This window comes from Nicotiana tabacum, chromosome 6 (genome assembly GCF_000715075.1).
Source record: "Nicotiana tabacum cultivar K326 chromosome 6, ASM71507v2, whole genome shotgun sequence".
In the NCBI taxonomy this organism is placed as follows: Eukaryota; Viridiplantae; Streptophyta; class Magnoliopsida; order Solanales; family Solanaceae; genus Nicotiana; species Nicotiana tabacum.
Genome location: NC_134085.1, coordinates 31,405,689 through 31,422,714, shown reverse-complemented (window position 1 = coordinate 31,422,714; position 17,026 = coordinate 31,405,689).

Sequence of the window (17,026 nt, the reverse complement as noted above, 5' to 3'; positions counted from 1 at the left end):
TCCAGAATTCTAGCAACCTTCCTTTCAAGATATTTAAGAACTTTCTTCCATAATTTTCGTAGTCTTTCCATTATTTATTTGGATCTTTACCAGCATCTTCTTTCTTAAATGAACCTGTGCAAGAATAAGATCACCACAAGTTAATATTCTTTGATTAATAACTATATTAGTTTGTTATTATCAAAATCAATACGCAAAACCTTGAAGCTAATAGCAATGGCCAAAGAAATTGATGCATTACTGACTTATGAAACTTGTGATATGGTTTCTCTACCAGCTGAGTAGAAGGTTCTTCATTGCAAATGGGTCTACAAGGTGACACCTAAGTCTGATGATAGTGCAAAAAGACTTAAGGCTCGTGTCACCGCCAAAATCCAACTGATGGCGTCTAACCTAACCCCTAAGCAAGCCAACCAACATGAATACAGGTCGAACTGAAGATAATTAAATAAATAATAAAATAAGGGTACAAAGATGAATACAACAATTCTAAGAACTGGTAGTACAAGTTATGAGCTACTAAATTAAGAATTACCATGTTCGTGTGAAAAAATACATTATCGGTTTGAAATTTACATAAACAGAAATACAAGTTCTAAACTACCATGAACAAAATGGTAGCTTTCAACTGGAACATCGGCACATCTTCAATTCTAGCCTTCGGCTTCCATAGCAGATCAGCTTCAAAATTTGCACTCAAGGTGTAGAAGTAAAGTTTGAGTACAACCGATCACAAGTACTCAGTAAGTATCAATACTAACCTCAATAAAGTAATATTAAGATTTAGTCAAAAGATAATCATTTTATATATGTTGTGCAACTCATAAGAATATATAATAATAGAGAAATAGCCAAGAAACAGTCAAGGAACAATCGGATATCAATAATAAGGTATACATTCAAAGAAGAAGATAATAAGTATGCTTTTTATGATAACCAGATCAAAGCATATACAAATACACCAAATCTGCATATAAAGGAGATTTGAACCAAGTAGCTTTAACTTGAATTTTTTTACACGAATAAAGATTGTTGATGCATGATAAATACCCAATTTCATATCAATTCCCAAGTACAATCTATAAAAATGCTCCTACATGAGTAAAATATGTTCATGCATGATAAAGATTCAACATACACATTAATCCTGCACTCTCCAAGTATCTATTAATCTATTAACAAGACTCATGCATATGTAAAATGCATGAATGTGCATATATCGATGATATGCATGAATATTTTTGCATGAATCTAGAATATCAATGCATATTAAAGACTCAAACTTTAAAAGCAATCGGCAATCCCAGTTCCCGACACTCATATAGTGTCGAACCACGTGTACGCCACCAAGAGAAAATATGGAAGGTGAACCTAGGGGATGGATTTTTATTCACATGCAAAATAGAACATGAACTAGCACACTCAATGCAGGGACAACTCACATGTCATAATCATCTCAACTCGCACGCACAACTCACGTGCCATAATCATCTCAACTCGCACGGTCAACTCATGTGCCATAATCACCTCAACTCGCATGAAGAATTCACTTACCATAATCATTTCAACCCGTATGAACAACTCATATGCCACTACCTCAATCCATATTGATTAAACATATGCATGTATATATGTATATGAATAATAGTTAAGCATGTACTATTTACATGGACAGAGAAATAGCCATGTAGTAATGTATGCATGGGTACAAGAGATAATCCATATGAATACTTTGCCTCCTAGCCTATCAAGGGTACATTTGATATTTCATGTTTCTATGCTTCGCAAGTATAATAAAGATAAGTCACATATTTTAGACTTTAGCACAGTACATCACAATGAGAATTTGACCAATAAAGAAGAGTCGAAAGCTATTTTGGGCAAGCAGGTTCGAAAGTTGAAGTCAAAGGAGATTGCTTCGGTGAAGGAACTTTAGAAGAGGAAATCGAGCGAAGAGGGTACTTGGGAGGCTGAGTCAAATGTGTGTAGCAAATATTCACACATTTTAGCAATCCAGTGACATTTCTAAACTCGTTTGAGGACAAATATTTATTTAAGAGGCGCAGAATTTTACTACCCGATCGGTAATTTTTTGTTCTATAACCTTATTCACCTACTTTATGGTTAGTCAAGGGTTTTTTGGTATTTTATGACTTGGGGATATGGGTGGTTTGGTTCCTGAAGGGTTCGGAATTGATTTGGAATAGTTAGTTCCTAACTAGAGATTTAAGGCTCAAAGAGTTGACCAAAGTCAACATTTTGGGTTAACGGGATTGGATTGGTATTTAGAAGGTTACAATAGGTTCATATGAATATTTTGGACTTGTACATATGTTTGATTCAGATTTCGGGAGGCCCGGGTTTGCTTCAGTACTTCTAGTCGAAAATTAAAATTTTGAACTTAAGAAAGTTTGAGATTTTTGGTTTGGTCTTAATTCTTAGTTTTGACGTTGTTATTAGTGTTTCAAATGGACAAGTTTATATAGGGTACTCTAATTTATTAGGATGGTTGAACATGATCGAGGTTTCGAGGTAGTTTTGGAGCATTTTGGAACATGATTCAACTACTAATTTTCTGATGCACAGTAGTGAATCGTGATCATATGGCCTAGGATCACAATCGCATAGAAGGAATTTAAGAGATAGAAATTTTTTCCTGTACAGGGGGGTCTCTATCGTGTAGGTGTGCACATGGGTGTTCTTCACTATCGCGTGGGGTGCATCGTGGTCACGGTGGCCTCTATCGCTGGTCTAAGCGATCGCATAAGGTATACATCGCGATTGCAATGTGTATTTTCAGCCCAAAGGTATATTTTATCCATATTTTGAGATTTAGCTCATTTCACCATTTTTATATTCTGGAGAATGGGAGGAGGGGATTTTGAAGATGGGATTTCACTCCAATCTTAAGGGTAAGTAATTCTTACTTGGATTTATTCATAAACTTTGATTCCTCATGGATTTTTTCACCTAAAACATGGAATCAAAGAGTAAAATATGGGATTATTGTCTAAAATTTAAGAACACGAATTTTGAGATTTTAAATACCGATACGGACTACAATTTTAAAACTAATCACATATTTGGACTCATGGGCTTATGGGTCAACGGGATTTGACCTTGAACTCGTGTTTAGACCGTGTGGGCTCAGATTAATATTTTATTGACTTTTGAGATTTGATTAAATATTGAATCTGTATTGTTTGGAATTAATTTCTATGGCTTTTTTTGACCTCGTTAAGCATTATTTGGAGCATTTGGAGGACAAGGATAGAGGAAAGGTTATTTTAGAGGTTAAAGCCTATTCTAGATAAAGTAAGTAGCTTGGCTTACCTTGATTTGAGGGAAATTTTTATAAAATGGGCTTATATGCAATGTACTATATGTTTGGAGGCAACATATATGCGAAGTGACGAGCTTATATGAGTGTGCTAAGGTTGTACCATGTTCGGGGTAGAATTTAAACTTCTTTGTACCTTGTTTGAGATACATTTTCTCTTGTCCATGCGCTATTTATTTGTTTGACTACTTGAGAAACTCAAATCATACTAGATATTATGTTTAGGCTTTTGATGCTTTATTTTGACATGAAGGTTATTTGGAATGTTGGAATATATATTGAAGTTGTAGTCATACTTGTACACATGTATATATCTTTGCATGGTGATTTTCTGTGTCTATATGCATTATACATACTTATTTCTTGTTCATATGTATACATTTATGCATATGGTACTCTCCTATGGACTGAGGTTGGCACGATAAGACATTTCGTGCGGATATTATGATTGGACATGATGGTACATACTGCATGGTTTGATAATTGATTTCTGATATGTTGATGATTTACTGTAAGGTTTGATGATTGATTTTTAAGATGTTGATGATTTATTATGGAGTTGTGATACCCGGCACATAAATTTGGATCTATTCCTCTGGATTATGTAATCTCCCATTCTACCTTGGGCGGTGTGTGCATAGTGATATGGGTACTTGGGAGGTGTCGGTTGAGGAAGAAATGGAGTCTTTCATATGCATTGACATTGTAGACTCATGTACTGACATGCATATACATGCTACTTGATGCACATCATCCCTATATTTTGATGTTGTGCCTTACTTGAGTTCTTGATCAACTTTACTGTGGACATAAATGTTGTCACAAAATGGAAATCGTGGCCAGTGTTGGTCCATAGACTCGCAAATGCTTTCAAAGACCATTTTATGGAACTTGCAAACCGTGATCACGGTCGCGCTTTCATAAATACGGCTAGGAAACCATGGTCACAATTTTGGTCAGTAACGACTGGACCGGTTGTTTTGATCATTAGCATTTTCGTTCAGTAGTTTAAGGTCTTTAGTAGCTTCATATGCGTATTATGACGTACGTTTATAGCCGGTTTTGATTTTTGAGTGGTTCGGGATTGATTTGAAAGAACGATTCTCAATTTGAAAGCTTTAAGTTGGAAGAATTGACCAAGTTTGACTTTTATGTATTTGACCTCGAATCAAAGTTTTTATGGTTCCAATAGGTTTGTATGGTTATTTTTGACTTAGGCGTATGCCCGAATTCTTATTTAGATGTTTCTAAAAGGTTTTGGCTCTATTTGGTGAAAGTTGACAATTTGAAGGTTTGGAAAGTTCATAGGTTTGATCGGGAGTTGACTTTGATATTATCGAGTTCGTATTGTGGTTTCAGAAGTTGGAATAGGTTTTTATGTTATTTGGGACTTGTGTGCAAAATTTGAGGTGATTCCGAGTTGTTTAGACGTGTTCGGCGCAAGTTTGAAATTTGGAAATTTGAAATAGTTCATTAAGCTTGAATTGAGATGTGATTGATGGTTTTTATGTTATTTTGTGGGATTTGAGGCCTCGAGTAGGTCTGTATTATATTTTTTGTCTTGTTGGTATATTCGGACGGGGTCCTAAGGGGCTCGGGTGAGTTTTTGGGTGATTTCGGACCATTTTCTCTCATGTTTGCATTGATTGTTTTCTCTGATTTGTTGGTGTTGTGTGTCTTCTTCGCATCGAGTGAGTAAGTCCGTAATCGCAATGTGTATATTGGGGCTGGGTGGTTTTACCTCTTTGCATTCGCGATTGGAGGTTTGCATTTGTGGAGGTTGAGTGGCTTGAGCATCGCGTTCACAGAGGGTAGTCGCGTTTACGCTGGAAAGCTGGGAGCCGGGAAGCTGGGAGCCGGGAAGCTGCTTCTACGTTCGCATGGTTTGTGCCACATTCGTGGAGGGTTGGAATCTTTGCGCATCACGCTCGTGAGATAAGTGTCGCGAACGTGAAGGGTATTCCTGGGGGCAGTGATGTTTTGTGCTTCACGATCACGAAGCTAGTCCCGCGATTGCGAAGAGTTTGCCTAGAGCAGTGGTATAAGGTTCTATTTTCGGACTTGGAACTCTTTTTACCATATTTTAGGATTGGGAGCTTGGATTGAAGCAGTTGTTTAGGCGATTTTCACCACTTGGATTGGGGTAAGAGTTCTTGACTCGATATTGATTATTATTCATGATTCTCTCTTCGATTTCAGCAATTGATTGATGATTCTAAAAGAGAAATTAGGTTTTTGGCCAGAAAATTTTTAAAGTGAATAATTGGGTTTTGAACATCGATTCGGAGTTGGATTTGGATGAGAATTGATGGTTGAATTCCTATTCAAATGGGTTATCGAAATTTATGTATTTTGTCGGATTTCGGGTATGGGCCCAAGTTGACTTTTTGGTTGACTTTGAGTGTTTGATTAAAGGCTCAACCTTTATCAATTGGGTTTGATTCCTATGATATTATTTGATATTTTTGAGTTTCTTTTAGCAAGATGTGCACCGTCCGGAGGTCGATTCGTGCGGGAAGGCATTTTTAGAGTATGGATTTGGCTTGTTTGAGGTAAGTATCTTACCTAAACTTTGTTGAGGTACTAGTTTTCTGAGTTATTAGTGTTGCCTATGCGCTATGAGTGGTGCACATATAAGGGGATTGAGCTTATGTGCGTACAGCAAGGTGTTATCTATGCTTGGGGTGGAGTTAGGCTAATATATGACTTTAATTGATTGCTAAGCTTCATGTTATCATGTTTATTATGTCGTACTCCCTTTGTGATCTAATTGAATCATGTTAGAGATTATTGTTGGTGGATATCCTGTTCAAATATATTAATTGCTATTCTTGCAGCGTAATTGCCTGATTTGAACTATGGTAGTACACTTCGCACATGCCTACCCCTTAGCATGTCACTTATATCAGTTCATGAGTATGTATTTCATATCCAGTGTTCATGTACATGTATTCTTGTATATGATTTTTCTATATGATATGGACTGGGTTGATAGCACGTGAGTTGTTCTATCTGAGTTATGTTTATAACGACCCGGCCGATTGTTTTGAGCTCTAGCACGTTGTTTATTGGTTTGAGGCCTTGAATAGCTTCACTTCATTTATTATGGCTTGTACGTGTAGTCGGATTTGAATTTCGGGAAGCTCGGAGTTGATTTGGAAGGAAAATTCTCAATTCGAAAGCTTTAAGTTGAAAGAGTTGTCCAAGGTTTAACTTTTGACTAAACAACCTCAGAATCGGGATTTTAAGGTTTCAATGATGATTTTGGACTTGGGCGTATGTTCGGGTTGAGTATCGAATGGTCCAGGAGCGGTTCAGCACTTATTGTGGAAAGTTGGCATTTTGAAGGTTTTAGAATTTCTTAAGTTTGATTTGAAGTGGACTTTGGTTTTATTGATGTCTGTATGAGATTCCGGACCTTGGAATAGGTTCGTATTGTGATTTGTGAATTGTACATAAAATTTGGCGTCATTCTGGAATGTCTAAGTGGGATTCGGATGTGTTAGGCGAAACATGAAGGTTTGAAAGTTAAGAGAGTTTAATAAATTGAGTTTGTTTTTTAATTCTTGTTTTTGATGTTTTAATTTATGTTTCAATCCTTTTAACAAGTTTACATAGGGTATATAGACTTGTTAGAACGATTGGACGGGGTTCCTCGAACCTCGGGTGAGTTTTGAGGTGGTTTCCTACAACTTTTAGGCTCTTTTGAACTGCTCATATTTGATGCCATGCATGTGAATCGCAATCGCAGAGGTCTGGGTTGCGATCGCGAAGAGCAAAGTGCATTTATGGTCCTGTGAATGGTGATTAGGTAAGGTAGGGTCGCGATCGCGAAGAAGGAATTCTATTCAGTGGTCTGACTTCGAGAGATTATATCTTTCAATCTATAAGGAATTTGGAGATGATCCAAAAATAAAAGTTTTAGCACTATGAATTTAGTTTACAAAAATATAAACCATTTGTCATTTAAAATTTTGTACAAAAAGTAATAACCATTATATCGAAGGGTGTTTGTGAAGAAGAAAACACAATTCGTACATCGCGATTGCGGGATTTTGGCCGCGATCGCGATGAAGTAAACGATGTTGGAACTTTTTTTACCACGATCGCATGGTTAATGACTGCGATCGTGAAGAAGAAGGTTTGGCAAGTGTATTAAACATCTAATTTCGGGATTTTGAGCTCATTTCTTCACTTTTATGTTCTTGGAGCACATGTGGGGCGATTTGGGGTGATTCTTGAAGATCATTTTTGCCATATATCATAAGGTAACTTATTCCTACTTGTTTCAAGTTAAATACATGGTCATACATGGAATTTAATAGAAATTGTCAAATTTTTGGAAGAAAACCTAGAAATGGTATTTTTGGATTTTGGCCGCGAAATTGGACATGAAATTGGAAATAAATTATATATTTAAGTTCCTGGCATATTGGATAATCATTATCTTCAAAAAGAATTCGGAATCCGGTCATGTGGGTCTGGGGGTTGACTTTTCGAGCGGAGTTGGGGATAGTTATAAATTGTTAAGTTATGAGTATTGGAGTATATTTTGATTGGTTTGCACATTGTTTGGCTAGTTTCGGATCGATGAGCATCAGTTTGAGGTGTTAGAGAGACGTTGGAGCCGGCTATCAGATTTTGGAGCGAGATAAGTCTTCTGTCTAAATTTGTGAGGGGAAAATTACCCCATAGGTGATGTATTTGTTATATGCTACTTGTTTTAGAGGCTACGTACGCACAAGGTGACGAGAGTCCGTATGTAGCTAAAATTATGCTTATGTCCGGGTAGACTTAGGACTATATCATGCGATATTTGTATTACCTGAACTCAACTTATTAGTTTAATTACCTAAACTTGTAAATGTAATTTGATTAGATATCATGTTAGGTCGAATCTCGATACCTTGAGTTGTTTGACAGGATATCTGATTACTGGTAACAGTTATGCTTACTTATGTCCCTGTTCTTGTATTACAAATATGTGGCTTGTAATTTGATTAAGTTTCTCCTCTTCTTGTGGATCGGGTTGAACGCCTCGGCAATATATTTGAAATGCATCTATGGTTTGTGTCGGTCGACCCTCGGCAGTGTGCACGCTATTCTGGATCGGGTCGTACGACCTCGGCATAACTCATGCGTAATACCGCTTGGAGTCCGAATATTCATGAGATTCCCCCCTTGATTGAGATCTGGCAATTACATGTAATGCCTTATTCGTTTAAGATAGCACTTGATATTCCTTACCCGTTTAAGTTAGCCTTTGATTTCTTCTATTTGTTGAGATAGTACATAAAATTTGAGAAATTGATGTTATCATCAGGTTGGAGGATTATGTTAGTTACAGTTTTTACCCCATTATTATTGTTGTGTTTCATATCTATTTATTATTATATTGATTTATTGGACCACTAGTAAGTGTCGATGTTGACCCCTCGTCACTACTTTTCTAGGGTTAGGCTAGATACTTATTGGGTACACATTGATTTACGTACTCATGCTACACTTCTGCACTTATTAAGCAGGTATGTTTCTGATGGTCATTTGGGCGCATAGGCGCAATTGCCGAGGAGAGTTTATGGTGAGCTATATTCCATGTTACAATCTGCAGCACATAGAGTCTCCTTCATATTTATTTACTTTGTCCTGTTTATCTCATATTCTAGAAGAAGTTGTATTATTATTGTACTTCCTAGTAAATGCTCATGCACTTGTGACACCGAATTTTGGGAGTTTCTAGCAGATGTTTATAGCTCTTATATAATATCATTACTCTTTTCTTTTATGTATTAATTATGCTTTATATGTTCATGGTTTTCTACGCCTAATTTTCTTTACTTAATAAAACCCATAATTTTTCAAAAGCAATAAAATGAGTAATTAAGTTGATAGTTCACCGTTGGCTTGCCTAACGGTGATGTTGGGAACCATCATGACCTATAGCGGGAATTGGATCGTGACAATGTTAGCACGTGAGTTGTCCATGCGGTAATTACATATGACACGTGAGTTATCCGTGCAGTGTGTGGATAAGGATCCATTCCCCTAGGTTCACTCTCTCATGTTTTTCTCTTGATGGTGTACACGCTGTATGAGAAAAATTAGTTAGTGTTTGATTTGGTTTTTGCATTTCTTCTCTACTTGAAATTTCCTTGGATGTGTACATGATGTTGTTGCATCTCTTCTCTATTTGCTAGCTTCAAAGTGTATCCTTCACGTATATCTTCTCTATATGCTACCTTACTTGATGAGATGAGACACGGTACATATCTTCTCTATATGTGAATCTGTGTGACTTGACATATTTAATCATGCATATCTTCTCTATATGCAATTTTTGAATGATAATTAAGGTTTCATGTGTATCTTCTCTATATGCAACTAATGAAGAATTATCTAGTATTTCACACATATCTTCTTTATATGCAAGTTTAATGATTTAATAATATTGGACGTATATCTTCTCTATATGTTGGATTGTTAATTGATACCAAGCTGGGCACTTTATCTCATCTGTAGCGAGATGACTTTATCCATGATTTATGACTTGATAATATCGTTGATGTATACTTGTAAGATTTATGAACTGAAAAGGTTATTAGAGAGTATCATTAATATTCTTGCCACTAGTACCTCGCCAAGGTTAGTTATGATACTTAGTAAGTACATGGGTTCGGTTGTACTTATACTATTCTTTTGCACCTTGCGTGGAGATCTTATAGCTGGGTTGCTGTGGATGATGGATGCTAGCATTGAAGATGTACCTATTTTCTCGTCTACCACTTTCCTTGGTAGTTTTGGATTAGTACTCTGTTTATGTATATTCCAACAGATGTTGCATATTTTTGTACCAACTTTATAAATTTACATCTTAGTTGTTCAGGACTTGTACTACCAATCCTTGGGTTATTGTATGAAAATTCAGCTATTGACTCCTTATGATCTTCATTAGAGTTGTGTTGATTATTGACTGGCTTACTTAGTGGGGGTTAGGTGTCATCACGACTAGGTTGATTTTGGATCGTAACAAGTTGGTATCAGAGCTCTAGATTCATAGGTTCTATGAGTCATGAGTAAGTGTCTAGTAGAGTCTTGCGAATAGGTATGATGACATCTATACTTATCTTGGAGAGGCTACAGGGCATCTAGGAAACTTCCCATCTCTCTTTCTTTATCATGCGTCATTGTTTCAGCTTGAAGCGTATCTCTTTGATTTCCTTCCATCTACTCGTATGTGATGTTGAGAACTCGGTATAAGTTATGCATCGACATCTTGTGATGTCATAAGAAAGGTGCGACATGTGTTTTCTATATTGTGGAGGTAGGCCAGTTTGGAGGACTTGAGGTCAGGTTCAAACTGCTGCTTGGGCTCGGTAGTTTTAGTTGTTTGAGTATGTGCTTTTGGACTTATATGTCCGGTAGTGTCCCTAAGAGTCGGAATGATAGCTCAATGTGTGGTTGGATAGATATATTATGAGTATCATGTGACTGAGAAATGTGCTTAGATGGATTGGATGTGACGAGAAGAATTTACTTGGGATGCAAAAGGACTATGGGTGCTTGATTTCTATTTTGATGTGTTGTACGATCTTAAGTTATGAGTGTGTTGAGGAATCCTTCAGATGTACATTTGTGGAATGAAGTAAATTCTTATGTCTTTTTGATGAGTTAAGACTTGGGAGGTGTAAATGAATTCATAATGGTTGTGGCCATTGAAGGGCATAGAGAAATGCGAGGTTGAGGCAAAGCAGGTGGGTTATCTCCTGCGGATGTTCTGAGGTTGTGTGATCCTTATTATGTTTATGTGGAGAATTTCCTTCCTATCAGTAGATTTTGTGCTGAATAGATAAGCACTTAGTAGATGATTTGAGGTATTTTATGATTAGAGCTACATGAGCATATGAAGGAATTTAGTTGAATTACAGTACGGGATTATGGTAGTTATGAAATAAGGGTATTGTGGGTTAGCGAATGTTATGTTCTATGTCTTTGAGCCAAGTGGGGGAGTTTGCTGTCGACGATTAGATTGCATGGTCATGTGTATGTTACTTTTTATATGAGGCATACTTGTGGATCAGTTATGACTTAAAGAGGTTGATTTTGAGGATGACTCGAGTAAGGAAATTTCTGGATGCATGTATTACACTTTATGGATATATGTAAATCTTGGAGTGATTTGGGTGTGTTATTTGTATTGGACGTAGTGTGCAAGAAGAAGGGATTCACTCGGTTGCTTAAATATGGGGGTTACTTCTTTAGGTGTTTGTGTGCTAATGGAGCACAAGTCTTTCGGCTTGTATTGGCGGTGCATTTGAGATTAGAGAAGAGTGGAGGAATCTGGAGAAGGTCTTAAAGAGTTCAAGATTCGCATGTGGTCTTTGAGGATTTCCCTGGATTTGTATATAGCTAAGATTTGAGATTTGCATTGGATGATGCTGATACTTGCGGTATTTCTATGTCATTATTGATTCTATATTTTAGTTTGTAGTATTTCTATGTCATTATTGATTCTACATTTCAGTGTTAGAGAGGTTAAAGAACTAGCTTCAAATTCGTAGAAGGTCTCTTAAGAGTGGGTATCTCGGTTACGGTACTATTGGGTGCTTAAGAGGGAATACAGTGACTTATGGGCCTTAAGACGATGTGGTTTTATGTTAAGATCTCTTAGGGTGATATTTGGTAAAGAATTATAGAGTATTGGCAAGGAGAAGTGTTAACTTGAAGGAAAGTCAAGAGGAACTCAAAGAAATAGGCTAGCTTGGTAGTGGTTTGGATTAGCATAATATCGAAGTGATCGGCTCTTTTGGTGTGGTGAGGCTTTACTGGTGTTTGTGGCAATACTCTTGGGTTGGGAGATTTGCGTAACTTGGTTGAGTTAGAGGGATTCAGTAATGATGGTTTGGTTACGTACAAATGGGTTTCGAAGAGTTCTCGATGGTTTCGACCACGACTTAGGACAGATATTTTCTACAGGCATGGGGAGTTTGTTGTGTGTTGTGATTTTCTCCTAGATGGGGTCAAGTGGAGGGTTCCTAGTTGATTGGGTGTCTATCATACTTGTGATTCAGAGTTGATAATGGGATTCTTGTGTTTTCATATGATGGCATGATAGATGCGGTATGTCGTGTGGGATTGAGATTTACATGTACAAGTTTGCAGTTCAGTTTTGAAGGGAAGGTCATTAGTTTTAGATAGCATGGCCAGTTTCAGATGTTTAGTAGAAGCTGGCACTATTTGGTATCACCTGAGAAGGGTGTGCATTTCCGAAGGTGCATAGTATTTTGTCTTGCGAATACTTGATTGGTATTATAGTAATCTTTTGGTTATTGACTACTGTTGTTTAGGTTTTCACTATGTGGTGCGGAAGATTCGTTGGAGTGTTTCTCGTAAGTTGATTGTGTATGAGGTACCAATTATTTGAGTGGTGGAGTTGGGATTGGATATGGAGATTCTTGTATTCTTGGGATTTGGAGACTAGGAGTTCTTCGAGGCAGATTGTTCCTTGGTTGCAGACGGTGAAGGTATGTTAAGAGATAGACATCTGATGGTATGTGTTATGGATAGGTTAATGTGGATTTTTGAAGGTTATTTAACTATTTTGGGATGATCGAATTAATTTGGGGGACCATTGAGTAGGCCTACTGAGAATGTGTATTCTATATCGGATTAGGCTTGTTTACTCAGCACAACTATTGTTGAGGGGTGTGTCATCGACTAGAGTTGATCGTATTCATGTTCTAATGTGTTTTATGTGTTACTCTTTTATGCTACGACGGGTTGTGAGATTGTTGACTATTTACACATATGTTTTATGTGTCATCGACTAGAGATTGTTTCGGCCTTGTGGCGAAATTCAAGCGAGAGGGCTCTTGGGGTATTGAATGGTCGATTGCTCCTTGGTTATTATTTTCCTTTCTATGGTATACTGTGTTATCTGTTTCTCCATTGTTATGGTCATGCACTTCGCGTGCTTACTATTGATATACGCGTGTTTGGTGTGTATGAGAATTTGGGCAATGGGTAATCCATGTGGACCGATATGCTTGGATCGGGTTACTCGCCGCAGTGGAGTTATGTTGAGATATGATCCTTTGTGCTTATTTAGTGTGTTTGTTATAGGTTCATAGTATCGCGCTTTGTGGTGGTATCCATTGAGCTTACAGGGAGGTTCTCTCATTTGGTTCTCCTTCCATTATTGGTCACAATCGAGTTGTTACTTATTTGGTGCACGGATTGCATGGTATATGAATCTAGGTGGTATTGGTGTGGCATGTCAGTCGAGCAGCTTATACTGGATGAGATGAGGTTATTGGACCTGAGATTTGTACTATCAGTTTTGGTTAAGGTAAGTTGGAAGAATAATATCATTGGTCAGCTTAAATTTTGCAATGGTTCCTATCGAGCGAGCGAGCCCTATGACTTGTTGATCTGATGAGTGGTTATGAGTTTCTACACGTTTCTTTCATCATTGGCAGGGTTCGAAGGTTCAGAACAATGTCTTATTTGATATAAGATATATTTTCGGTACTAGGTTTATTAATGAGCAGCTAGTATGGTCGAAAGTTATTGCTATGAGTAATTGAGTTATGTGGTATATCATGTGATTATATCTTGGAATATGGCTATGAATTGATATAGCTTGTTTAGAATTACACAGTGAATATATGCAAGAATCAGGTCTTATAGTAAATTCTAGATGTTGGAGAATGGGTTCTAAGGTTTGCACGGTTAATTGGTGTTAACGGACTTATATGGATTGGGGTGACATGGGATCATCCATGGTCATGAGTATGATGAGCTTATGCAGTAATTTGATGGCTTCGGAACGACTCTTGGCACGCTTGAGGATGAACATATGTTTAAGTGGGGGGAATGTAATGACCCGACTGATTGTTTCGAGCATTAGCATTTCCGTTCGGTGGTTTGAAGTCTTGAGTAGCTTCATATGATGTATTATGGCGTGTGTTTATATGGCCGATTTTGGTTTTTGCGTGGATCGGATTGATTTGGAAAAATGATTCTCAATTTGGAAGCCTTAAGTTGGAAGAGTTGACCAAGTTTGACTTTTGTGTATTTGACCTCGGATCGGAGTTTTGATGGTTCCAATAGGTTCTTATGGTGATTTAGGACTTAGGCGCATGCCTAGATTTACATTTGGATTTTTCTAGAAGGTTTTGGCTCTATTTGGCAAAAGTTGACAATTTGAAGGTTTGGAGAGTTTATAGGTTTGATCAGGAGTTAACTTTGATATTATCGGGTTCGGATTGTGGTTCCACGAGTTTTAATAGGTTTGTTATGTCATTTAGGACTTGTGTGCAAGAAGTGTACTATAATAGTTTAAATTACGCGATTACGCCACAAGAATAGCAATTAGCATGTTTGAACAGGGGATAAACTAACAATAATATCTAACATAATTCAGTTAGCTCATAAAGGGAGTACGACATAAAAAATATGATAACATGAGGCTTAGCAATCAATTTGAGGCATATAAAAGCCTGACCACTACCTCGAGCATGGATAATACCTTGGTGTACGCATATGGGCTCAATTCCCTCACATGTGCGCCACTCATAATGTGAGCCAACACTAATAACTCAGGAAACTAGTACCTCAACCAAGTTTAGGTAAGATACTTACTTGAAACAAGCCAAATCCATACTCTAGAAACACCTTCCCGCACGAATCGACCTCCAGACGGCTCGAGTCTAGCCAAAAAGCAAATCAAAAATATCAAATAATGCCATATGAATCAAATCCTAACGGTAAAGCTCGAATCTTTAATGAAACACTCAAAATTCCGCACCCTGGAATCCAACAAAACTCACAAATTCCGATAACCCATTCGAATACGAGTCCAACCATACAAGTCTTATCCAAATCCGACCCCGAATCAATATTCAAATTCCAATTATTCTCTTTAGAGATGTTTTTGCCAAAACCCCCCAATTTCTCTTTTAGATTCATCAATCAATTGCCAAAATCGAAGATAGAATCATAAATAATAATCAATACCAAGTCAAGAACACTTACCTCCAATCCAAGTGGTGAAAATCGCCTCAATATAAGCTCCCAATCTCAAAATATTGTAAAATGAGTTCTAAGTCCCAAAATAGAACCTCATACCACTTCTCTAGGTAAATCCTTCGCGATTGGAAGACCAGTTTCGCAATCGGGAAGCATAAAATGTCACTGGCCCAGGAATACCCTTCGCGTTCGCGGCACTTACATCGCGAATGCGATGCAAAAAGATGCCAACCCTCCGCGAACGTGGCACAGACCACGCGAACATGGAGGTAACTCCTCAGCTCCTAGCTCTCCAACGTGGACACGGCCACCCTCTGCCAACACGATGCTCAAGCCACTCAACCTCCACGAATGTGACCCTCCAGTCGCGGACGTGAAGAAGAAATGCCACCCATCCCCAACATACACATCACGATCGTGGTCTTAATCACGGGATTGCGAAGAAGGCACGCAACGGCAGCAAATAAAAGAAATCTAGTAATGCAAACATGAGAGAAAATGGTCTGAAATCACCTCGAAACTCACCCGAGCTCCTCGGGACCCCGTCTGAACATACCAACAAGTCCCAAAATATAATACAGACCTATTCGAGACCTCAAATTCCAAAAAATAACATCAAAATCACGAATCACATCTCAATTCAAGCTTAATAAACTATTTTAAATTTCCAAATTCTAAACTTACGCTGAATACGTCTAAACAACTCGGAATCACCTCAAATCGCACATGCCTACACCTTAGCACTTATATCAGTCTAAGAGTATGTCATTAGATATCTAGTGTTCTTGTACATGTATTCTTGTACATGTTTTTTATGTGTGATATGGACTAGGTTGATAGCATGTGAGTTGTTCGTGCAGATCTGAGTTATATTAGCACGTGAGTTGTCCATGTGGTAGTTATATATGCACATGAGTTATCCATGCAGCGTGTGGATATGTATCCATCCCCTATTGTCACCCTCTCATGTTTCTCTCTTGATAGTGTACACATAGTATGAGAAAAACTAGCCAGTATTTGATTTGGTTATTTTATTTCTTCTCTACTTGCAATTTTCTTGGATGTATACATGATTTTGCTGCATATCTTCTCTATTTGCTAGTTTCGGAGTGATTGCACACCTTCACGCATATCTTCTCTATATGCTACCTTACTTAATGAGTTAAGACACGGTACATATCTTCTCTATATGTGAATCCATATAATTTGATTTGTTTAATCATGCATATCTTCTCTATATGCAATTGTTGAATGATTAATTGAGGTTTTATGTGTATCTTCTCTATATGGAACTGATGAAGGATTATCTAGTGTTTCACGCATATCTTCTCTCTATGCAAGTTTGATGATTTAATAATATTGTATGTATATCTTTTGTATATGCTGGATTGTTAATTGATACCAAGCTGGTCACTTTATCTGATGCGTACCGAGATGACTTTATCCGTGATGTATGAATTGATAATATTATTGTTGTGTACTTGTGAGATTTATGAACTGAACAGATTATTAGCGGGTATTATTAATAATTCTTGCCACTACTACCTTGTCGAAGTTAGTTATGATACTTGCTGAGTACATTGAGATGGTTGTACTCATACTACACTTCTGTATCTTGCGTGCAGATTTTGGAATGAATTGTTGTGGATGGAGGATGGT